The 26234-nt window shown below is 47.9% G+C and overlaps 1 non-coding gene across 1 annotated transcript; it reads right to left on the minus strand.

The window, feature by feature from the left end:
• Nucleotides 1-9588: 9588 nt before the first annotated feature.
• TRNAS-AGA (transfer RNA serine (anticodon AGA)) lies at nucleotides 9589-9670 on the minus strand. Its single transcript has one exon. It is a non-coding gene; the product is annotated as a tRNA-Ser (tRNA).
• Between the last annotated feature and the right edge of the window lie 16564 nt (nucleotides 9671-26234).

Consider the following 26234-nt stretch of genomic DNA (forward strand, 5'->3'; position numbering starts at 1 on the left):
CGCGATGACGTCCGTTCTCGTGGGATCGTGAAGTCTCGCGGTCATTCACGCGACGTCATCGCGAATAACCGTGAGACATCGCGATCCCGCGAGAACGTACGTCATCACAGGCATTTTCGCAAAGGATTACTGGGAACGGCTGCGCGGGACGTCGGAGGGTAAGAATAACACCATTTTTTATTTTTTTTTACAGTTTATCTTTTACTACTGATGCCGCATAGGTGGCCTCAGTAGTAAAAAGTTGGTCACACTCGTCAAACACTATGTTTGACGAGTGTGACCAACCTGTCAATCAGTTCTCCAAGCGATGCTACAGATCGCTTGGAGAACGCTAGCATTTTGCAAGCTAATTACGCTTGCAAAATGCTAGTTTTTCCGCCGGAATTTAAAATGCGATTTTCCCGCGGAATGGAATTCCGGAATTCTCGCGGTAATTTCCGCGAGAGTTCTGGTACGTGTGCACTTAGCCTTACAGTCAGAATCTTATTGATCAGCATATAATGTACATGTATAATATATTATAGTCCCATAATGTCCAGGAGGACTGTAGTGGAGCGGAGGACTGTAGTGGAGCACAGACATCCTTAGGTCACTGGTTCGATTCCGGTTCAAAGGACATTTTATTACTTATTAGTAGAATTATATAATTATCTCCAGGATTAATCAGCCGCATTACTGATGGGGTCACATTAGCCACAATACTCAGTTTCCTTAACAATGCCTCTTCCTCCCACTCTCCTGATGTGGGGCTTCTATTAGGGTAATTACGGTTCCTAATTCACTGCAGCAGATCATCCAGACAGAAGTCGCCTTCTCTGATCACTTTCCTCTAGAATTGATCGTGGTTACAGGTAATGTTCTAAAATAAATAGAAACTCTACATCTGGGCGCTGCTGTGAGAGGAGAGAAAGGCCGAGGAAGATGTCCTGTCCTGGGAAACAGGGAGAACCGGGGAAATGTCTGTGACCAGCAGCAGGATCAGCAGAGTTCTCATCTACCCGTAGACATTTCTTTGTGTTCGGCCTTCTCTGTGCAGTGAGAACGTTCCTCCTGTCTCTGGGAATCGGTATTACTACAAACAAGGATACAAAGTGCAATAGGATCTTCTATAAGTAATTAGGTCTCCTCTTAGTAATGGGATCTTTTCTGAATAGAATCATAGAATCATAGACTCATAGAATGGTAGAGTTGGAAGGGACCTCCTGGGCCATCTGGTCCAACCCCCTGCTCAAAGCAGGATTCGCTAAATCATCCCAGTCTGTCCAGCCTCTGTTTGAAGACTTCCATTGAAGGAGAACTCACCACTTCTCGTGGCAGCCTGTTCCACTCATTGATCACTCTAACTGTCAAAAAGTTTTTTCTAATATCTAATCTGTGTCTCCTCCCATTCAGTTTCATCCCATTGCTTCTAGTCTTTCCTTGTGCCAATGAGAATAAAGTTGATCCTTCTACAATGTGACAGCCCTTGAGATATTTGTAGACAGCTATTAAGTCTCCTCTCAGTCTTCTCTTTTGCAGGCTAAACATCCCCAAATCCTGAAACCTTTCCTCATAAGACAGGGTTTGCAGACCGGTCACCATTCTGGTCGCTCTTTTCTGAACTTGCTCCAGTTTGTTGATGTCTTTTTTAAAATGTGGCGCCCAAAACTGGACACAGTATTCCAGATGAGGTCTGACCAAAGAGGAGTAGAGGGAAATAATGACTTCACGTGATCTAGACTGTATGCTTCCTTTAATACATCCTAGAATTGCATTTGCCTTTTTTGCTGCTGCATCACACTGTTGACTCATATTCAGTCTGTGATCTATTAGTATACCCAAGTCTTTTTCACATGTGCTGTTGCTTAGCCCCATTCCTCCCATTCTGTATATGCTTTTTTCATTTTTATTGCCCAGATGTAGTACTTTGCATTTTTCCCCTGTTAAAAACCATTCTGTTAGTTGCTGCCCACTGCTTCAGTTTATTTATATCTTTTTTAATCCTCTCTCTCTCTTCTCTAGTATTAGCTATCCCTCCTAGCTTTGTGTCATCAGCAAATTTAATCAGTTTACCCTCAATTCCTTCATCTAAATCGTTGATAAAGATGTTGAACAATACAGGGCCCAGGACACAGCCCTGTGGTACCCCACTTGAGACATACTTCCAACTGGATGTGCAGCCATTTACAACCAATTTTTGGGTCCGATCACTAAGCCATTTATGAATCCACCTAACAGTTGCCTTGTCCATTCCATACCTAGTCATTTTTTCAATAAGGATTGTATGAGAGACTTTGTCAAATGCTCATCTGAGTAATAGGATCTTATCTGAGTAATAGGGTTAACGTTTGGTAATCTGCTCAACTCAGGGGTTGTCTGTGACACTTCCACTATCGGAGCATAGTCATCAGCCACTGCATCATCCACAGAAATATTTACAATGTATGAAGAGACAGGATACGTGGATTTCAAGTGTGCTGCTGATTTAAAACGGGTCCAAAGACAAAATAATTTAAGGTGGTGTCACAACTCTATTGTTGGTATCCTTGGATCAGGGTCTTCTTCCCTCTTCCTAATGCCAGGGGGAGTCCTAGCTCGCCCTGTTCCCCGGATTACCTCTGATGGTGAAGATACCGGGGCCACGTACCTCGCCTTAGCTCCTGAATCTACTCTCAGTCTGTACCCTTCCCCCCACCCAGGAAAGAGGGGAGTAGTAGTGTACCCTAATACGCCAACCAGACTAGCAAGGTAACATGAACAGGGATAAAGGAAAACACCAATCATGCAAATATACTCACACATATAACAGAGGAGTGGTGGGTGGACGGGTAAAACCAAAGTAGGAGAAAAAAGTGAATTATCACACACTCAAAACTTATGAACTGTCACAGATAAATCCACCAAACGCCTTCTCAAACAACAACAAACCCCCATCTCCTAATCCATGCAGCATGAAGCTAGCTCTGGCAATGAGTACATACTGCGGTCCAGAATATATAGGAGATGGGAGGGGCTAACAGTGAACAGCTGAGAGCCTTAATGCAGGAAAGCTTCCAGTGGCTCTCTGTGTCAACTGAGCAGATTAACCCCTGCACTGCTTAAAGAAACCTGCACAGTTTAATACGAAGGTGGAGTGCATCACATCAGTGCAGGAGTAGGAGAAATCAGACTCTGCGGTCTTCTGGCTCTTCTCTGTTGTGGTAAACCTGTGACAGTTGACACAAAATGTCCAACACATGTACACACTGATGACACACTGGGATGTAACGTGTCACTGCTCATATTACACAGTGACACGTTACATGACTTATATACTGTACATTACCACAGCACATCACATCAGATGCACATCACTATTGCACACAAACCCGCAGGACACTGTACACACAGTGTGGCTGTTGTCTTCAGGGGCAAGGACAGGCAGGGCTGGCGTTAGGGGCAGGCAGACCAGACAGCTGCCTAGGGCCCCCGCTCTCTCAGGGGCCCCCAGTTAGTGGCACATCATGCAGCCACTATGGGGCCCCTGTGAAGCAGGGGGGCCTGCCTGCCCCCCAGCACCGACTCCCCCTGCCGCCTGCTCCCAGCGCCGACTCCCCCTGCCACCGCAATGATGGAGGAGAGAGTGTCAGCTGATGCTCCCTCTCCCATCATTCCCCACTCTGTCTCTGACACAGTGGGTGCACGATGACGTCACTGTGTGCCAGGCAGAGTAGGAGAGGAGACAGGAGCCGGGAGCAGCGCGGGCACGAGGAGAGGGTGAGGAGAGGTGTTTTTTAATGCAGCTGGACTGTGGGGCTATTCTGGGGGGGCTGTGCTGTGCTGTGCTGGGGTGTGCGTGCTGTATACCATGGGGCTGTGCTGGGGGCTGTCCTTTATATAATGGGGCTGAGCTGGGGGGTGCTGTATACCATGGGGCTGTGCTGGGGGGTGCTGTATACCATGGGGCTGTGCTGTATATCATGGTGCTGTGCTGGGGGGCTGTGCTGTATACCATGGGGCTGTGTTGAGGGAGGGGTGCTGTATACCATGGTGCTGTGCTGGGAGGGGGTGCTGTAAACCTTGGTGCTGTGCTGGGGGCTGTGCTGTACACCTTGGGGCTGTGCTGTGGGGGCTGTGGTGTATACCATGGGGCTCTGCTGGGGTGTGCTGTATAGCATGGGGCTCAGCTGGGGGGTGCTGTATACCATGGGGCTGTTCTGGGGGGGCTCTGCTGGGGGAAGCTGGGCTGTATATCATGTTGCTGTGCTGGGGGTTGCTGTATGCCATGGGGCTGTGGAGGGGTGTTGTATACCATGGTGCTGTGCTGGGAGGGGGTGCTGTATAGCATTGTGCTGTGCTGGGGGGGCTGTGCTGTATACCATGGGGCTGTGCTGGGGGGGCTGTGCTGTATACCATGGAGCTGTGCAGGGAGGGGGTGCTGTATACCATGGGACTGTGCTGTGGGGGCTGTGCTGTGTACCATGGGGCTGTGCTGGGGGGTGCTGTATACCATGGGGCTGTGCTGGGAGGGGGTGCTGTATACCATGGTGCTGAGCTGGGGGGTCTATGCTGTATACTATGGTGCTGTGTTGGGGGGGCTCTGCTGGGGGAAGCTGTGTTGTATATAATGGGGCTGTGCTGGGGGGGTTCTGCTGTATACCATGAGGCTGTGCTGGAGGGGGCTGTGATGTATACAATGGTGCTGTGCTGGGGGGCTGTGCTGTATACCATGGTGCTGTGCTGGGGGGCTGTGCTGTATACCATGGGGCTGTGCTGGGGGAGTGGGGCTGTGTTGTATACCATGTGGGGCTGTGCTGTATACCATGTGGAGCTGTGCAATATACCATGTGGGGCTGTGCTATATACTATGTGGGGCTGTGCTGTATGCCATGTGGGCTGTGCTATATACCATGTGGGGCTGTGCTATATACCATGTGGTGCTGTGCTGTATACCATGTGGGGCTATGCTGTATACCATGTGGGGCTGTACTGTATGCCATGTGGGCTGTGTTATATACCATGTGGGGCTGTGCTGTATACCATATGGGGTTGTGCTGTATACCATGTGGGCTGTGCTATATACCATGTGGGGCTGTGTTATATACTATGTGGCTGTGCTATATACTATGTGGCTGTGCTATATACCATGGTGGGTACATTATACATTAAATTCTATGGGGGAGGCTGTGTTATATAATATGGGGGGCTACATTATATTTTATGGGGATGTGGGCTGTATTATATTCTATTTGGGGCTACATTATATTCTATGGGGGGCTGTAATATATTTATTATATTCTATGGGGGTGAATACATCATACTCTAAGGGGGCTGCATTATATTATATGAGGAGGCTACCTTGTATTCTATGGAGGGGCTACATTATACTATATAAGGGGCTGTATTATATTCTATGGGGGGCTACATTATACTCTATGAGGGGGCTGCCATATATTCTATGGAGGGGCTGCATTATATTCTATGGGGGTTACATTGGATTCTGTGGGGTGGCTGCATTATTCTCTAAGGGAGGGCTGCGTTATATTCTACTTAATGGATGGTTACATTATACTTTGTGGGGTGGCTGCATTATGCTCTATGGGGTGGCTGTATTATACTTTATGTGGGCTGCATTATACTGTATCGAGCACTATGGGGAGTACATTATACTATGTGAAGAACTATGGGGTGCATTATACTATGGGGAATGAATTGTGCTACATGGATGACTGGAGGTGTATTATACTATATGAAGCACTATGAGGAGTGTATTATACTATGTGGAGGACTGAGCAGTGTATTTTAATATATGGAGGACTGAGTAGTGTATTATACTATATGGAGGACTATGGGGCATATTATATTATATGAAGGACTATGGGGTGTAAACTGTAGATGTGCTGCTGATAACATGATACTGTATGGTGATCTGTTAGTGATCCATTAGTGATCGTTCTGTCCCCATCATTCTTTCTCAGACGGTGGAAAGAGGCCGGGAAACAAGTGTTGAACAACTTCAATATTGTCGATCACACTCATTTAGCGGCCTGAACTGAGCGCATGTAAATGCAATCGAAATGCTTCTGTGTGATGTGCAATATGTTATCATTTGGGGCCCCATTTTAAACTTTGCCTAGGGCCCCACTTCGCCTAAAACCGGCCTTGGGGACAGTATGAGACAGTCCGCATCCCTACATATTACATCTGCCCTGTATGTAGCGGCACAGCACCTGATCCTGCTCCACACACCCTGACTGTGAGGGAACAGCAGGGGAACAAGGGATTACAGCGAGACATCATGTGAGACCTTGTCCACCACCGCAGGCACATAGATATGGTGCATTGGTGGTATAGTGGTGAGCATAGCTTCCTTCCCAGCAACTGTCTTGAGTTCAATTCTTGGCCAATGCAGATGCTAAATTTTCCATTAACTGTAAAACTTCCGGTATAATTTTTAGGTCAAGGGAAAAAAAAACATCAACGGGAATTTGTCATCAAAAACATTTTTTTCAACAATATTGAAGGAAATGTAAAGTAATAAAGTCTTGCTAAAAAAAAATATTTAATGGTTTAAAATATGAAAAATAATTTAAAAAGTTTAGGTATTTTCTATTTTTAATGCCAACCTGTCATGCAAAAAAAGCTATTGACCTGTAGATAAAGGGATAATTGCCCAGCGTCTGAATGAGGCACTATGCTGACATAGCAGAGCTGAGTCAGTGGTCAGAGCGCTGCAGCGGGAGCTTACACTGCTGTGAACACTGTGCTGATAGCGGCGGTGAGTGCAGGTTGGCATCCTGACATTGTGCCACTAATACTGGTGTAACAGGCCAGATTAACCCCCCCACCCAGAATATACCCTGGGTTAAAGTGGCCTAGGCCACTTTATACCCTTCTAGGCCAGAATATACCCCAGCTGCTGTAGATCAGATTTTTCACACTTTTGAGAACCATCAAAAACGGAGCCCCAAGTAGCACACAGGGGCAGAGACAGCGAACAGGGTCCCAGGCAGCACATGGGGCCTCAGGGAGAGCATAGGAGCCACAGGCAGCACACGGGCCCCAAGCAGCACATGAGGGCCCCAGGCAGCACACAGGGTCCCTGGCAGCACATGGGGGCCCCAGGTAGCACATGGGGCCTCAGGCAACGCACGGGGCCCCAGGCAGCATACAGGGAACCAGGAAGTGCACAGGAGCCCCAGGCAGCACACAGGACCCCTGGCAGCACATTGGGCCCCAGGAAGTGCACAGGGGCCCCAGGCAGCACACAGGACCCCTGGCAGCAGATGGGGCCCCAGGCAGTGCACAGGGCCCCAGGCAGCACACAGGAGCCCCAGGCAGCGCACAGGGCCACAGGCAGCACACAGGAGCCCCAGGCAGCACACAGGACCCCTGGCAGTACATTGGGCCCCAGGCAGTGCACAGGGCCCCAGGCAGCACACAGGAGCCCCAGGCAGCGCACAGGGCCACAGGCAGCACACAGGAGCCCCAGGCAGCGCACAGGGCCACAGGCAGCACACAGGGCCCCAAGCAGTGCACAGGGGCCCCAGACAGCACACGGGGGGGCAGAGACAGTGAACGGGGTCCAAGGCAGCATCCGGAAGCACCAGACAGCACACAGGGGGGCAGAGACAGCACACAGGGGGCAGAGACAGTGCACAGGGGCCCTGTGGGCTGTCTCTTCCCCCCTTGCATGCTGTCTCTTCCCCCTTGCATGCTGTTTCTGCCCCCCTGTGTGCTGCCTGGGGCACCTGTGAACTGCCTGGGGCCCTGCACGCTGCCTGCAGACCCCGTGTGCTGCCTGGGGCTCCATGTGCTACCTGGAGCCCCTGTGCTCTGACTGGGGCTCCTATCTGCTGCCTAGGGCCCCCATGTGCTGCCTAGGGCCCTGTGCACTGCCTGGGGCCCCCCGTGCAGCCTGGGGCCCTATGTGCTGCCTGGGGCCCTGTGCACTGCCTGGGGTGCCCCGTGTGATGCCTTGGGCCCCGTGTGATGCCTGGGGCCCTATGCGCTGTCTGGGGCCCCCATGTGCTGCCTGGGGCCCTGTGTGCTGCCTGGGAACCCGTTCACTGTCTCTGCCCCCCCAGTGCTGCCTGGGGCCAGTGTGCTGCCTGGGACCACATTTTTGATGGGTCTCAAAAGCATGAAAAATCTAATCTACAGCAGCTGGGGGCATATTCTGACCCAGAGGGGTATAATATGACCACTTTAGCCCCGGGTATATTCTGGGCGGGGTGTTAATATGGCCTGTTATACCAGACTGCTGGGCTGTTCCCATCCATGGAAGAAGTCACCGCTGCTGTTCTGCTCTCATTACTCATATTAGGGCTGTGGCAGAGACTGCTCCCAGCGGTGCCTTCTTCCATGGATGAGGTCAACGTGGCAGCTCGGTATTAACAGTACAGTATCAGGCTGCCGACCTGTCCACACCACCACTGTCCTGGACCTCCTGTCACTGCCGTTGTCCTGGTCCTCCTGTCACCGCCGCTGTCCTGGACCTCCTGTCACCGCCGCTGTCCTGGACCTCCTGTCACCGCCGCTGTCCTGGACCTCCTGTCAACGCTGCTGCTGACCTGTTTTCATAGCCTCTGTCATGGACGTCCTGTCATGGCTAGTGACCCGGACCACCTATTAGAGTAGACAGAATACAGAGCGCTGCAGCCAATCAGCAGCAGACTTCTCTATCATCTCACTGACTGCAGCGGTCATGTGAGATAATATTGTCTTGTGACTTTCTGAAGACACCGTGTGGAGACTGGATGGACAGCAGTGGTCCAGGATGTAAGTACGCAGTTATTCCTCATTTGTGTGGATGTCTGGAGCCTCGGACTGATCTCGATGATCACTGTTCCGTCCTGACACATTTCCATCATCTGTAAGATCAGACTGACCGGACACAAATCTGAGTGTGATCTCTCCTTCAGGCCGTGTTCAGACAGGCATCAGTCTCCTCCAGGAATCTCAGACGGTTCTCACCGTGGAGCGACCTGTCTTCTTACGTCTACATCCGATAATCATGATGAAGGACAGTTGCCGGGGTAATAATAGAAATGTATCTGTGATAATCGGGCGTCACACAGATCATCTCGGGGATTGGATTATATTACGCCTCCATAGACCTGAACAGGAGAGTCTCATCCAAGACTCAGAAGTGAGCACTGGAGGAGGCGATGGGTTTATGGATGCTAAATCTGTGTGAGAAACGGGAGAAAGTCTCCAGAGCCGATCTCCTGATAGCGGACGTTGTATCAGGGCAGTATTCACCAATGAGGGAGGTTTCTACAATCGGAGCTCGTATGGATTCATGAAAATCCTGATTCTCCTTATGAGGATCCTGCGGGTCACGAGGGATCATTGAAAATATCAAAGATAGATCCCTCCAGATGGGAGAACACTGTTCTGTTAGTGGCCCCTGAAGGCATGGACCTTGTAGATTACTGTTCAGCTGTTTAGATGATCCACAGGCAGCCACCTATAGGGGGCACTAAAGAGGTGGATTACTCACAAAAAATAATCTCTACAACTGACTTGTCAGCCATGTAGAAAAAGCAGGGGTTGTCCGTCCACTGACCACAGTCATGTATGTTCAATTTTAGATTAAATTAATTTTTTTCAAGAAAAAACCTTCCTCGTAGTCGGCAGGATTTGAACCTGCGCGGGGAGACCCCAATGGATTTCTAGTCCATCGCCTTAACCACTCGGCCACGACTACAGCTGTATCTGTCATGTGGAGTCACCGGCTCCTTATCTACACACAGTGGTCACTATTCTGAGGAGGAGAGGACATTAGTGTCACCACCCAACTGTACAATGTGCCCAAAGGAGGAGACATCGATCCTCACATGAGATCCTGCTGGAGTCCATGAGATACTTTCCTCTCGAGACATCTGGGACTAGAGTCCTCCTGGGGATCTAATAATGTTTTTGTCTTTGTTGCTTTCTTTTGTGATGTTATGTAAGTAATGGCCATAAAATGTCGGTGCAGTCACCACTCGGGGCTGTTCCACCTCTGCTGTAGAATTCTGCACAGTAAGACCTTGTAGTTCTCCAGTGATCTTAATCTCTCACTGTAATGAGGAGCAACTGGGTAACTATCAGGGCCGGACTGGCCATCTGGCAATTCTAGCAAATGACAGAAGGGCCTGTCTGGTCATGGACTGCCTTGTCTGCTAAGCTGTTTACAGAATCAGTGTTCTCAAGGCGCCCATACTGTTAAGAGTTGTGACTGAGCACAAAGACGCTGATTCCGTCACTTACCCCAGCAGCCACGGGTATCATTAGAAATATTGATCATGTAGTAAATCTTCCTTTCCTCCATCCAGGGTAATATTAGTAATATATCCCCAACTGGTACTTGGAAACGGGGACAACATGGGCCTGAATGATTTTGAATGCCAGGGCTGAATTTCAGTCCCAGTCTGAACTGGTAACTATTATAGGTGATCAAACACTAAACTGCTTGGGTGCTCGTTACCTGAACCAAGTAACGAGTACAATGGAAGTCAATGGGAAATCCGAGCATATTTATGGCAGACCCTACAAAGAGGTCTGGGGGCATTAAATATTTGAAGTGGATGGAAAAAGTGCTGAATGGAAGGAGAACAGCATGGGGAAGACCACTGGAAGCATCTCTGACCCCCAGATCCCTGCTGAGAACAATGGGGTCATACTTTTACTCCATTTTATGGACTTACAATAAAACATTCAAAATCGAAGAGAACTGTGCAATGACTTGTATGTAAAGCAAAATTTAAAAAGGATTTTTTAAAAAATAACTTATGTAAACCAATTTCAGTGTAATTTATAAAGGAAGCAAGAACTGCCAAAAATGTGATGTAAGAGGGGCTCAGAAACACCCTGTACTAGACATAAAGGAGGGCCTCATACACATGCTGCTCAAATTGTCAAGTAGTGGTAATTAGAGTTGAGCGAAACGGGTCGGTCAGATTCAAAAGTCGCCGACTTTCGCCAAAGTCGGGTTTCATGAAACGAAACCCGACCACAGTGTGGAGTTGGCCATGTGGTCGGCGACCCAAGCGTCAAAGTTGGGTTTCGCTGAATGCTTGCACATGACTTTTTTCAGCCAATGAGAGAAGTGGAGCGGAGCGTAACTGGAATGGGAGTGGGAGAGAGAGGGAGAGGGAGTGGGAGAGAGAGAGAGGGAGAGAGAGAAGAGAGAGAGATTTCACCGTCTCTAGGGTTAAAATTCATGCCAGGTGTGTTTACAGCCCTCCACTCACTGCCGACTTTTCTCCCCATTGACTTGTATTGGGTTTCGTGTTTCACGACTTTTCCCTATAGTCGGCCGATTTCGTTCGACTCGACTTTTGAGAAAGTCGGGTTTCATGAAACCCGACTCGACCCTAAAAAAGGCAAAGTCGCTCATCTCTAGTGGTAATCCTAAATTCATAAAGTGCAAAGCCTTCCAAAAATTACAAGCAAGGTCATCCATACACCCTCGAAGGCAACAACTAGACGGTGTAAGCATTCCAGACTTTGACTCTGACCACCCATCACCACAAGCAGAGTGGCGCAGCGGTCGATGGATCGAAACCATCCTCTGCTAAATGATTGTGTTTTATAATCCCTGTTCAATTTCTGTCAAAGGACCAGAAGGCCTTCACGACTTCTCAGCATTTTCTATAAACAAACCAAACCATAAAAGGTCAATTTTTCTGCTTGGGATTGTGCTGCATTACAACATTTTTCTACAAACTAGGGAAGTTTTCTTTCACTCCCCGAATTTGATTCTCCATATACATAGAAAAAGTTTGATAGAAAGTTGCTCTACTGTATTTGTAGGCCACAATTCACATTATGAACTCCATAGATGTTCTTCAAGTATGGGAAAAAGGAATCCACACTTTAAAAAAGGAAGCATGCAATGGCGCATGTGACTGTGTGACTGTATAAGTAAATTGTAACATGGTTTGGTGTGAAATTGATAACATATTTGTCTGCTATGGGGGTTAGCTCAAGAGGTAGAGTGGTAGGATTCCTTTTTCAGTGGATGGAAAGAATGAATAATTTTTACCACCTGCTCTTAGAACCCATGGCCAAACCTAGGAGGCTTTCAACTGTGACAAAAACAGTGGACTGTAGATCTAAATTAGCAATCCTTAGGTCGCTGAAAAAAATCAGAAAGTTTCTCAACAGCAGCAGGGCTTTTACTTGATGGAGATGCTGAGCACCAATGCAAAAACGTCTTCAACTGTAGCATGCTACCCAAGCAAAAGGAGCCAGCAACTGTTCAATTGACAGGCAAACGTGCTAACCGATTGCACCACAGAGACACGAGTGCCCACCAGTTTTATCTGCACCTTAAACCAGGTCAGACACTGTTTCTTCAAATGATTTTCAACAATAATATGACACAAGAAAGCAAAAGAAAACAAAGAAACAATTGCAGAACCCCAGGAGTACTCTAGTCGCCAACAAATAAGCAAAGGCTGATAAATTATATGTCATAGACCCATTGGCGTAACTACAAAGTTATGGACCCTGGTGCGAACTTTCAAATGGGCCTCCTCATGCCAAAATACACGCACATCTCCGCGCCCTACACCTCGTACACACACGGCTCCCCTCCATACACCTCGTACACACACGGCTCCGCTCCGTACACCTCGTACACACGGCTCCGCTCCGTACACCTTGTACACACACGGCTCCGGTCCGGACACCTCATACACACACAGCTCTGCTCCGTACACCTCCTACACACGGCTCCGCTCCGTACGCCTCTTACACACACGGCTCCGCTCCGTACACCTCGTACACACGGCTCCGCTCCGTACACCTTGTACACACACGGCTCCAGTCCGGACACCTCATACACACACAGCTCTGCTCCGTACACCTCCTACACACATGGCTCCGCTCCGTACACCTCGTACACACACGACTCCCCTCCGTACACCTCGTACACACACGGCTCCGCTCCGTACACCTCGTACACACGGCTCCGCTCCGTACACCTTGTACACACACGGCTCTGGTCCGGACACCTCATACACACACAGCTCTGCTCCGTACACCTCCTACACACGGCTCCGCTCTGTACACCTCTTACACACACGGCTCCGCTCCGTACACCTCGTACACACGGCTCCGCTCCGTACACCTTGTACACACACGGCTCCGGTCCGGACACCTCATACACACACGGCTCCGCTCCGTACACCTCCTACACACATGGCTCCGCTCCGTACACCTCGTACACACACGACTCCCCTCCGTACACCTCGTACACACACGGCTCCCCTCCGTACACCTTGTACACACGGCTCTGCTCCGTACACCTTGTACACACACGGCTCCGGTCCAGACACCTCATACACACACAGCTCTGCTCCGTACACCTCCTACACACGGCTCCGCTCCGTACACCTTGTACACACACGGCTCCAGTCCGGACACCTCATACACACACAGCTCTGCTCCGTACACCTCCTACACACATGGCTCCGCTCCGTACACCTCGTACACACACGACTCCCCTCCGTACACCTCGTACACACACGGCTCCGCTCCGTACACCTCGTACACACGGCTCCGCTCCGTACACCTTGTACACACACGGCTCTGGTCCGGACACCTCATACACACACAGCTCTGCTCCGTACACCTCCTACACACGGCTCCGCTCTGTACACCTCTTACACACACGGCTCCGCTCCGTACACCTCGTACACACGGCTCCGCTCCGTACACCTTGTACACACACGGCTCCGGTCCGGACACCTCATACACACACGGCTCCGCTCCGTACACCTCCTACACACATGGCTCCGCTCCGTACACCTCGTACACACACGACTCCCCTCCGTACACCTCGTACACACACGGCTCCCCTCCGTACACCTTGTACACACGGCTCTGCTCCGTACACCTTGTACACACACGGCTCCGGTCCAGACACCTCATACACACACAGCTCCGGTCCGGACACCTCATACACACACAGCTCTGCTCCATAAACCTCCTACACACACGGCTCCCCTCCGTACACCTCGTACACACGGCTCCGCTCCGTACACCTTGCACACACACGGCTCCGATCCGGACACCTCATACACACACAGCTCTGCTCCATAAACCTCCTACACACATGGCTCCGCTCCGTACACCTCGAACACACACAGCTCCGCTCCGTCCACAATTGTACACACACGGCTCCGTACACCTCGTACACACACAGCTCTGCTACATCCACACTGTAAACCCCTCCTGATTTACACATAAACTTCCCCTCATCCAGCACAGCAGAGTCCGGCACACACTGAGGCCCCTGATCATGTGACCCCTGACTCCTCCCCTCCTGTGACCTCATCACAGGACCTATGCGAACATTAGAAAGCAGCCTAGCAACGTCATTGCAGGGAGGGGGAAGATGGGGTGCTTGGGGGTGGCGGTGCAGTGCAGTGCAGGAAAAATAAACACCCGGGCAGGACGTGGGTGGGGGGGGGGTCAAAACGGGACTGTCCAACAAGAATCGGGACGGTTGGGAGACATGGTTGACCTGCCGGTCCCCTTGACTCCCCCGGGCCTGAACGCAGTGGCAACTGAAGGCACAGTGATAGTTATGCCCCTGCTTAGACCAGTAGACAGACAGCCATTAGACTTTGACTCTGTACACCTATTAGCACAAGCAGAGTGGCGCAGCGGAAGCGTGCTGGGCCCATAACCCAGTGGTCGATGGATCGAAACCATCCTCTGCTAAATTGTGCTGCATTGCATCTTTTTCTACAAACTAGCTAAGTTTTTTTTTACTTCCCCAGTTTGGTTCTCTATATACAGAGAAATGGTTTGCTAGAAAATTGCTCGACTGTATTTGTAGGCCATAATTCACATTGTGAAACCCAGCGGTCGATGGATTGAAACCAACCTCTGCTAAATAGTTGTGTTTTATAAACTTCATCATTGCATATCAACTGAACTTTTCTGTCAACAGCAAACGTGTATCTGAACAAAAATAGAAGGCAAAGGCCCCTTTTTCGGTGTGCAGGAGACTATTTCATACTCTGTTGGGTCGGATCTGAGGACTCTTGTCACTGCACAATTGCTGTAGCTCTTAAGCTTCTCCCATATGGTCTAGTGGTTAGGATTCCTGGACTTCACCCAGCCGGCCCATATCAAACTATCGGTATGAAGAGATGTCTGGTTTACTTTCTGCTTTTACCTTATTATAATTATTGTATTTCTGAAGTTAGAATTTTATTGACCAGTAAATAACAAACATGTAAAATATATTTATGAGGTCAGATGGGGAAGGGGTAGCACTGCAATCCCAGGCACCAGGTTTCTCGGAGTGTGAGTTGTTAGTACATTCAGATGTTCTGCTTTCTGGCCGCAGATCCTCAGATGGTGCAGGAACCCGCGATGTCTTACAATCCTGTGGAATGAAGCAGCCCGTATTGCAGAAATAAAGACTTCTGTACTGATGGACCTGGTGTGGCGTATGTACGAGAGATAGGCGAGACAACACTTAGGGCCCAATTCATCAGGATCGGCATTGTTCACACCGCCTTTGTGCTATGGTAGATTCTTCCTGATTCTTGAAGATGAATGCATCAGAAGAGTGATGCATAGCTCCGTGTGCAACTCAGAAGCCTAATTCTCGTCTGGAGTGAGATTTCTACAGACATTTGTACAGACCGCCACAGCTCACCATGAATTAGAATCACCGAAAAAAATGGTAAAGTGATATCTAAATAGATAAGTAGCTTGCAGAAAAAAATACCACACTAATAACATGAAATTTAAAAAAAATTAGAAATGCGTTAAAAAATGTAGAGTAGAACTAAATAAAGTCTGATAACCGTCCACGTTTATCCTAGACCCCGTTACGTGAAAAAGCTGTGAAGTAATAAAGATCTTGATGCTATAAAGCCCTGATGGTGAACTAGACCCTACATTTGTGTGGAGGTTGGCACCCTAAATACGCAGGTGGCGCCCCCGCTCAATAATGGCTGGACCTAGTTAGACCCTAGTCCTATTGGTAACCACAAAATGATATATCCCACTTTTAGAGTCACATATAAAGAGGGAGAGGAGCCAACAAGTAACAACGGTTAGATTTCATAGTCAGGAGTTCACCACGGTTATTTTAATCACAGTTGTGGATTCAGGACGTTAAGAGAGACTAATATAGTAGAAGCGGGCGCCACCTGCGTATTTAGTGTGCTAACCTCCGTGGTTAGGTAAGGTACAGTTCCCCATCAGGGCTTTATAGTATCAATCTTTCTTACTTCACACCTTTTTCCTGTATCTTAAGGCTGTGTGCCCACGTAAGCGTTTTTGAAGCGTTTGTCCCGATCAAAACGCTTCATAAACGCTTAAAATAAGCATCCCATTCATTATAATGCATTTTGCCCTTTTTGTGCCAATTGATGCGCGAAAAAAACACATCAAAAACGCGTGTTGTTTGAGCAAAAAAAGCGTGGAAAACGCTTAAAAGACGCACGGAAATAAAACGCGCGTTTTCTGGGAAGGAGTCCGTTTTTGAAGCAGAAATTTTCTGCATATGTGAGCACATAGCCCGAGTATAGGACATACATGGACAGATGTCTAGATTTTTAGTTCTACCCATGTTTTTACTGTAGTAAAGAATTTTTTCTGTCAGCTATTTGCTATGAATTGGACAAGCTCTGGTGTCCCAACCCCACCCCACCCTACCAATGCCAATTTTGAAAAAGCTGGGAGAAACTGGTGTGAAAACACAAAAAGTCGAGTTGCTCCTAAATTTCAAGACTTTTCAAAGATTTGAAGTCAGAATTCTGATGCGAAAACTTTGGTGAATCAAGCCCTTTGTGTTCACATCTTCATCTGTCTTAAGGCCGTTATGCATAATGATGTCCCAGCGATCCACCAACGATCCGCCATAGATTGGATCGCTGGGACATCGTTAGGCTGATCGCTGGTGAGCTGTCACATAGACAGGCCCTCCAGCGATCAGAACCAGTGAGTGAGCTGGTTTCTAATGCATATATCGGGTATCCAGGAGCTGCAGCTCTTGGATACCCGCTGTTTACCTTGGAAACCAGCGTCGCTGATCGCTGGTCTCTCGCTGCCACAGGCAGTGATGCGTGCTGGCCAGCGGGAGACCAGCGATCAAAAAATGGCCCAGGATGATCGAGCACGATCAGCAATACCTGGAAGGGGGGCCAGTCGCTGATCCCCCATCACACATAGCAATCTCGCTGGCGAGATCACTGTGGTGTCACAAAATCAGCGATCTCGCTAGGGAGATCGCTGTGTGTGATGGGGCCTTTACACAAAGATACGGACATACAAGAGGCGTTCATTGAAGATTTCCCCTGACCCACTTCCTGTGGACTGAGAGCAAAGAAGCTTGGTACAGTTATTAGTCCTTCTCTACATAGGTGCCACCTAGAGATACATGCTTCTCCCATCCCTTTAAGCACCTGTAAACACCTCACATGTAGAAGTCAACAGGTTGCTCCAAAGGCCACGATGTGACTTCGGAAATCAGAGTCTCATCATCTGGAAAATGCTTGCCCTTCAAAAATAACTTCGCTGTTGGAAAGAGGTGGAAGTCCGATGGTGCGAGGTCGGGTGAATAAGAGGGATGCAGTTGAATTCCAAAGCCACAGGAGCATGCTTCCATTTTGGCAACATGAAAGTTGTGAATTGGTGCATTGTCTTGAAGAAGGTGGACAACTTTGGTGAGCATGCCACGGTTTTTATGGCCTCGAGCAATTTCCACAGCAGTGAAGCAAAGTATGCCCCAGTGATCATGGTACCCCTTGCTAGGAAATCCATCAATACTAGAGTTGAGCGAAACGGGTCGGTCACATTCAAAAGTCGCCGACTTTCGCTGAAGTCGGGTTTCATGAAACGAAACCCGACCATGGCGTGAGGTCGGCCACGAGGTCAGCGACCAGAGCGGCAAAGTCACGTTTCAAATGATGCTTCCAACACCCTTTTTCAGCCAACGATGGAGGGCGCACACTGTGGGCAACGCCATGACATAAGCATCGGTCACCACCATCTTTGAGAAGGCCATGCAAGTGATTGGCTGGCTTTGTGTGGCATCACAGGGGCTATAAAAGGGCGTGAGCGCCGACCGCCATCTTACTTATGCCGATCTTAGCATTAGGGAGAGCTGCTGCTGCTGCTGATTCTGTAGGGAGAGCGTTAGGCAGGGAAGAAAACCAAAAAACTGCTTCTGCTGTTAGCGATTTCCACTTACAACACAACACTTTGTGTGCAGTGACAGGGGAGACTCTATTTTTGTGCATCAGCTCTGTTGGTTTTTAGGCTGCCTTATAAGGCTCCCTGATAGCTGCATTGCTGTTTGCACACTGCTGTGCAAACTGCTTTTTTTTAAAGCAAAAATACTTTTCCTCTATTCTGCACAGTTACCAAAGGTTCATTTTTCCACCCTTTTGTGTGTGCACTGTGCAGCAGTCCTGCTTATTAGGCTGCCTGCATCCCTACTTGGACTGAGAGCATCATTGTCAGCGTCCTCAAATCTCTAGTGAGATCCAAATTCTCACCAATCCTATAGACACCCTCCACCTTGTCATACACCATCCAATTTCAGCCTGTTACATTGAGGTGTAATCTCTACTGGCCTGAGACAATAGTTCTGCATCCTCAAATCTATAGTGAGATCCAAATTCTCACCAATTCTATAGACACCCTACACCTTGTCATACACCATCCAATTTCAGTCTGTTACATTGAGGTGTAATCTCTCCTGGGCCTGAGACAATAGTTCTGTGTCCTCAAATCTCTAGTGAGATCCAAATTCTCACCAATCCTATAGACACCCTCCACCTTGTCATACACCATCCAATTTCAGCCTGTTACATTGAGGTGTAATCTCTACTGGGCCTGAGACAATAGTTCTGCATCCTCAAATCTCTAGTGAGATCCAAATTCTCACCAATTCTATAGACACCCTCCACCTTGTCATACACCATCCAATTTCAGTCTGTTACATTGAGGTGTAATCTCTCCTGGGCCAGAGACAATAGTTCTGCGTCCTCAAATCTATAGTGAGATCCAAATTCTCACCAATCCTATAGACACCCTACACCTTGTCATACACCATCCAATTTCAGTCTGTTACATTGAGGTGTAATCTTTCCTGGGCCAGAGACAATAGTTCTGCGTCCTCAAATCTATAGTGAGGTTCAAATTCTCACCAATCCTATAGACACCCTCCACCTTGTCATACACCATCCAATTTCAGTCTGTTACATTGAGGTGTAATCTCTCCTGGGCCAGAGACAATAGTTCTGCGTCCTCATATCTATAGTGAGATCCAAATTCTCACCAATCCTATAGACACCCTACACCTTGTCATACACCATCCAATTTCAGTCTGTTACATTGAGGTGTAATCTCTCCTGGGCCTGAGACAATAGTTCTGCGTCCTGAAATGTATAGCGAGATCCAAATTCTCACCAATCCTATAGACACCCTCCTCCTTGTCATACACCATCCAATTTCAGCCTGTTACATTGAGGTGTAATCTCTCCTGGGCCTGAAACAATAGTTCTGCATCCTCAAATATATAGTGAGATTCAAAATCTCACCAATCCTATAGACACCCTCCACCTTGTCATACACCATCCAATTTCAGCCTGTTACATTGAGGTGTAATCTCTACTAGGCCAGAGACAATAATTCTGCGTCCTCAAATCTATAGTGAGATTCAAATTCTCACCAATCCCATGTACACCCTCCACCTTGTCATACACCATCCAATTTCAGCCTGTTACATTGAGGTGTAATCTCTCCTGGGCCTGAGACAATAGTTCTGCGTCCTCAAATCTATAGTGAGTTCCAAATTCTCACCAATCCTATAGACACCCTACACCTTGTCATACACCATCCAATTTCAGTCTGTTACATTGAGGTGTAATCTCTCCTGTGCCTGAGACAATAGTTCTGCATCCTCAAATAAATAGTGAGATTCAAAATCTCACCAATCCTATAGACACCCTCCACCTTGTCATACACCATCCAATTTCAGCCTGTTACATTGAGGTGTAATCTCTACTAGGCCAGAGACAATAGTTCTGCGTCCTCAAATCTATTGTGAGATCCAAATTCTCACCAATCCTATAGACACCCTTCACCTTGTCATACACCATCCAATTTCAGTCTGTTACATTGAGGTATAATCTCTCCTGGGCCAGAGACAATAGTTCTGCGTCCTCAAATTTCCGCCTACCTTGCTCATTCACATGCTGCTGAACCAAAGATCCCTACTCCTGATGTGTTTTTTGGGGATCAGTCTAAATTTTTGAATTTTTGAATTTCAAAAATAATTGTAAATTACTTTTTGCCTTGAAGCCTAACTCGTCAGGGAGCTCCGCGCAGCAGGTTAAAATTGTCATCTCTTTGCTGAGTGGCGATCCCCAGGATTGGGCGTTTTCTTTGAAACCAGATGATGCTATTCTAACTAATGTGTACGCATTTTTTCAAGCCTTGGGGTTGTTGTATGACGAACCTAATGCTATTGATCAGGCTGAAAAGACCCTGTTGGCATTGAGCCAGGGTCGAGATTCTGCAGAATTGCACTGTCAAAAATTCCGAAAGTGGGCGGTCCTTACTACCTGGAATGATAATGCCTTGGCAGCACTCTTTCGGAAGGGTTTGTCAGAAGCCGTAAAAGATACTATGGTGGAATTTCCTGTTCCCTCTGGTCTTGTCGATTCTATGTCATTAGCCATTCAGGTTGATCGGCGTTTGCGTGAACGCAGGACTGCACGAGAGGTGTTGCCACGTGTTGAAGAAGTGTCTGAACCTATGCAATGTGATAGAGTTTTGTCCAGGGAGCAACGTCAGTTCAGAAGGCGTAATAAGCTGTGTTTTTTTTGTGGAGATGCCTCGCATATTATTTCTGTCTGTCCTAAACGAGAGAAACGTTTTGCACACACGTTTTCTGTGGGTGGTGTTCAACCTAAGTTCCTTCTGGCAATTACTCTAATCTGCTCCCTGTCCACATTTTTCGCCAAGGCTTTTGTGGATTCGGGAGCAGCCCTGAACCTAATGGACTTGGATTTTGCTAAACGTTGTGGATTTCCTATGACACCTCTGCGAACGCCTATCCCTTTGAGGGGGATTGATGCTACTCCTTTGGCGAAAAATAAACCTCAGTTTTGGACCCAGGTGGTAATGCGGGTCACCCCAGACCATCAAGAATATTGCAGATTTTTGGTGTTGCATAATTTGCATGATACCATTGTTCTGGGGTTTCCCTGGTTGCAAATTCATAATCCAGTTTTGGATTGGAAATCTGTGTCTGTGGTGAATTGGGGTTGTCGGTGTGCCCTTAGTGAGGCTCCGGTTTTTTCCACCTCTCCTCAGTCGCATGATGTTCCTGACTATTTGGCGGACTTTTATGATGTATTTAGTGAGAATGAGTCTGCGTCTTTGCCTCCTCACAGGAGTTATGACTGTGCAATTGAACTGAGCCCGGGGTGTAAATTTCCCAAGGGTCGGCTCTTCAATTTATCTGTACCCGAGCACGAGGCTATGCGATCCTATATTAAGGAGGCGTTGGAGAAGGGTCATATTAGACCATCCTCTTCACCATTAGGTGCTAGTTTTTTTTTTGTGGCCAAAAAGGATGGTTCATAAAGGCCTTGTATTGATTATCGTGCCCTCAACAAAATTACTATTAAATATCAGTATCCGTTACCCCTGATTTCGGATCTATTCTCCAGAGTTAAAGGTGCTTGCTGGTTTACCAAGCTTGACCTCAGGGGGGCATATAATCTTATCCGCATTAAGCATGGGGATAAATGGAAGATGGCGTTTAATACTCCGGAGAGACATTTTGAGCACCTGATGATGCCTTTTGGGCTCACTAATGCCCCTTCTGTCTTCCAGTGCTTCATGAACGACATTTTCCGAGACTTTGTGGATAAATTTTTGATTATCTATCTGGATGATATTTTGATCTTCTCCAAGGATTGGGATTCTCATGTGTAACATGTTTGGACTGTGTTCCGGATCTTGAGGGAGAATTCCCTGTATGTCAAAGGATCGAAATGCCTTTTTTGGGGTACAGAGGATTTCATTTTTGGGATTTATTTTGTCTCCATCAACTATTGAAATGGACCCAGCCAAGGTACAGGCCATTTATGATTGGGTTCAGCCCACTTCTTTGAACGTCCTCCAGAAGTTTTTCGGTTTTGCTAATTTTTATCGGAAATTTATAGCAAAATTTTCTAGTATTGCCAAGCCATTGACTGATCTGACTAAGAAGGGTGCTGATGTGTTGAATTGGTCTCAGGAGGCTGTTTCTTCCTTTCAGGAGCTGAAGCGAAGATTCACTTCTGCCCCGGTATTGCGGCAACCTGATGTCTCACTCCCGTTCCAGGTAGAGGTGGACGCTTCTGAGATTGGTGCAGGAGCTGTTTTGTCCCAAAAGGATCCTGTAACATCTAAAATGAATCCCTGTGCTTTCTTTTCCCGAAAGTTCTCCTCATCTGAACGTAACTAGGATGTGGGGAATCGGGAACTGTTAGCCATGAAATGGGCATTTGAGGAGTGGAGACATTGGTTGGAGGGAGCTAAACATCAAGTCGTGGTCCTCACTGACCACAAGAATTTGATTTACCTGGAGTCGGCCAAAAGCTTGAACCCTAGACAGGATAGGTGGGCCTTGTTTTTTTACACGTTTTGATTTTGTGGTCTCTTTTCTTCCTGGCACTAAGAATGTCAATGCTGATGCTCTCTCTAGGAGGTTCTTTGCTGATTCTCCTGTGGTGACCAAGCCTGCTACCATCTTAGGCGAAGGGGTAGTTCTTTCTGCCATCTCGCCCGATTTGAGACGTGCTCTGGAAGAGTTCCAGGAGGACAAACCTGAGCGTTGTCCCAGTGGAAAGTTGTATGTTCCTGACCAGTGGAAGAAGAGATTGATGTCTGAAGGTCATTGCTCTGCATTGGCTGGTCATCCAGATATTTTTGGTACTAGAGATCTGGTGAGTCGGTCTTTTTGGTGGCCCGCCTTGTCTCGTGATGTCAGGAATTTTGTGCAGTCCTGTGGGACTTACTCCCGATCTAAACCGTGTTCTCGCTCTAGTGGGTTGTTGATGCCTTTGCTGGTCCCCAGGAGGCCATGGACCCATATTTCAATGGATTTCATCTCTGATATGCCTGTCTCTCAGAGAATGACTGTTATTTGGGTGATTTGTGATAGGTTCTCTAAGATGGTTCATCTTGTACCACTCCCTAAGTTGCCATCTTCCTCTGAGTTGGTGCCCCTGTTTTTGCAACAGGTGGTTCGCTTGCACGGGATTCCTGAGAACATTGTATCTGACAGAGGAATTCAGTTTGTGTCTAGATTTTGGAGGACGTTCCGTTCCAAGCTGGGAATTCAGTTGTCCTTCTCCTCTGCTTTTCACCCTCAGACCAATGGGCAGACGGAGAGAACAAACCAGACCTTGGAGTCGTATTTGAGATGTTTTATTTCCGCTGATCAGGATGATTGGGTTTCATTTTTGCCCTTGGCCGAATTTGCTTAAAATAATAGAGCTAGTTCTGACCACTTTGATATCACCTTTTTTTGTAACTTTGGGTTTCATCCTCGATTTTCTTCAGGGCAGGTGGAGCCTTCTGCCTGCCCAGGTGTTGACACTGTGGTGGAGAGAATGCACCAGATCTGGGACCAAGTGGTGGATAAGTTATCTCTCTCCCAGGAAAAGGCCCAGCGTTTTTCCAACCGACATAGGACTATTGGTCCCCAGTTTAAGGTGGGTGATATGGTTTGGTTATCATCAAAAAATATCGCTATGAAGGTGGCTTCTCCTAAGTTTAAGCCTAGATTTATTGGACCTTACAAGATTTTGGAGATTATTAATCCGGTCTCTTTTCGTTTGGCTCTTCCTGTCACATTTAAAATCAATAATGTGTTTCATAAGTCCTTATTGAAGAGGTTTGTTGAACCAGTAGTTCCTGGGGTGGCACCGCCGGACCCTGTATTGGTTGAAGGTAACATGAAATATGAGGTAGAGAAGATACTGGATTCCCGTCTGGCTAGATGGAGACTCCAGTGTTTGGTTAAGTGGAAGGGTTATGGTCAGGAGTAGAGTTGAGCGACTTTTGTTTTTTTAGGGTCGCGTTTCGTTTCGTGAAACCCGACTTTTCCAAAAGTCGGGTCGAGCAAGATCGTCCGATTATAGGGAAAAGTCGGGGTCGTCCCGAAACACGAAACCCAATGTAAGTCAATGGGGAATAAAAGTCGGCAGTGAGAGGAGGACAGGAAACACACCTACAGTGCCCATTTGAATGCCAAAAGCATCAATTCTTCTTACTTAAGCTTGTCAACCTTAATTAACTTCATAATACAAGTTACGCACTGAAAAATGGGGGTTATTTGGCTAAAGTTGTGGGGGGGGTAGGGCTGGCTCCAGGTTTTCATGTGCCCTGGGCGAAAAAGCGCCCTTTTAACACATACCACAACTCATCATGCTCCGATACGGCAGAGAAATAGCGGTATAGTACAATGAAAAATACTTCACTTTTTACATCTCATGACGAGGCCCATCTATTTCTCCATACAGAATCATTGGTCCCATATAATGTTTGAAACAGTATATGATGAGCTCCACATAATGCTACAGTATATGTTGGTCCCCATGGATGAAGCTCCACTGTCTTATGGGCCCAAATAATGCTCCAAACATAATGGGCCCCATTTCTAATGCTCTAGTGTATAATGGGCCCTGTAAATGCTGCTCCAGTGTCTGATGTCCACCTTTGGAATGTTCCAGTGTATGGTGGGCCCCATCTATCATTCTCCAGAGTATAGTGCTCCCCAAAAATTGCTGTCCCAACATTGAAAACAATCAAATAAGTCTCCTCGCTAGGGAATCCCTGTACTTGTCTGGACTCCTCATCGTCCCCATCTTCCATCTCACTGCACAGTATTTCAACTTTGCAAGTGCTGTGATCCTGAGCAAGCAGGGGGGGCCCACTCGTTGGCGACGGCACTGGCACAGGGCCCCTGATAGTACGGTGGTGTGTCTGATGGCGGGTGGGCCGAACCGGCACTTTCATCTGCAGCTTCCTCTTTGTCACCGTGTAAGATGGAACTGTATATGGGAAGGGTAACCTGAGTTTCATCAGGGTCAGATTCAGGCTGTGTAGCGTGCGAGGGGAATGTAGTGGTCTGGGTCAATGTACCAGCAGATTCATCGAGCAGTGGCTGGGCATCAGTGCACTTGTGTCGCCCCCAGGAGTACGGTCGCCACAGTGGCATTACCTTCTTCCTAGGGAGTGTGATGTCATGCTTGGGAGCAACGAAGGATCTCTCTAGCAGGTTAACTGATTGGGCGGCGTTATTCCCACGAGTCATGACCCTCCAAACAGCGTTCATGAAGGCAAAGTGTTTGTTTTACGTGGCAGTATGGTTGCAAAGCTGAATCTTAAAGGAATGTCCAGAAGGGCACCACCAGGAGTGGAGCCTACGGTTAAATTCGACTTCACCTGGGAAACCTCAACCATGCCAGCTACAGAACAGATGCACACATTGCAAGCTTAATTCCGTTAACGAACGAGACTCCGTCATGCCCCGCGGTCCGAGTCCGGCTTACTAGAGGGACACGTGAGGCTCTGGCACATGAGATTGGCCAATAACTGGTGTGTCATGCCCTTACATGTCCGTGGCTGTATGTGCGCTACACTGAAAAGGCCAGCATTTGTCGCTTACAGATGCAGATAACCCGCTGAACAACGTTAGTGATGGGGATCACTGATTACAATTATTACCCGCGAACAATGATTTCCCAGTAAGTGCAGGTCAACCGCAGTTCTGGAATTAGGCCTAACCGTCATTCCTGAAAAAATGAAAAACTTACGTGTGCAAACCACAGGTGCTGTAGCTTGCTTAACAGCTCGCCAGCCGTTCTCACGCCCAGTATGGATTACACGTGATTGCACAAAGGTGAGAAAGGGTACCGTATCCCCGGATAACATGTATGGATAGCGTACACATTCAAAATATATGTCTATACATTAGGAGGCAGGCTCAGACGGTGTTAGGCCCAGTATGGCTTGCACGTGATTGCACAAAGGTGAGAAAGGGTACCGTATCCCCGGATAACATGTATGGATAGCGTACACATTCAAAATATATGTCTATACATCAGGAGGCAGGCTCAGACGGTGTTAGGCCCAGTATGGCTTGCACGTGATTGCACAAAGGTTAGAAAGGGTACCGTATCCCCGGATAACATGTATGGATAGCGTACACATTCAAAATATATGTCTATACATCAGGAGGCAGG

The sequence above is a fragment of the Dendrobates tinctorius genome, unplaced genomic scaffold (genome assembly GCF_039654945.1).
Source record: "Dendrobates tinctorius isolate UK_male_01 unplaced genomic scaffold, ASM3965494v1 ptg000251l, whole genome shotgun sequence".
Classification (NCBI taxonomy): Eukaryota; Metazoa; Chordata; class Amphibia; order Anura; family Dendrobatidae; genus Dendrobates; species Dendrobates tinctorius.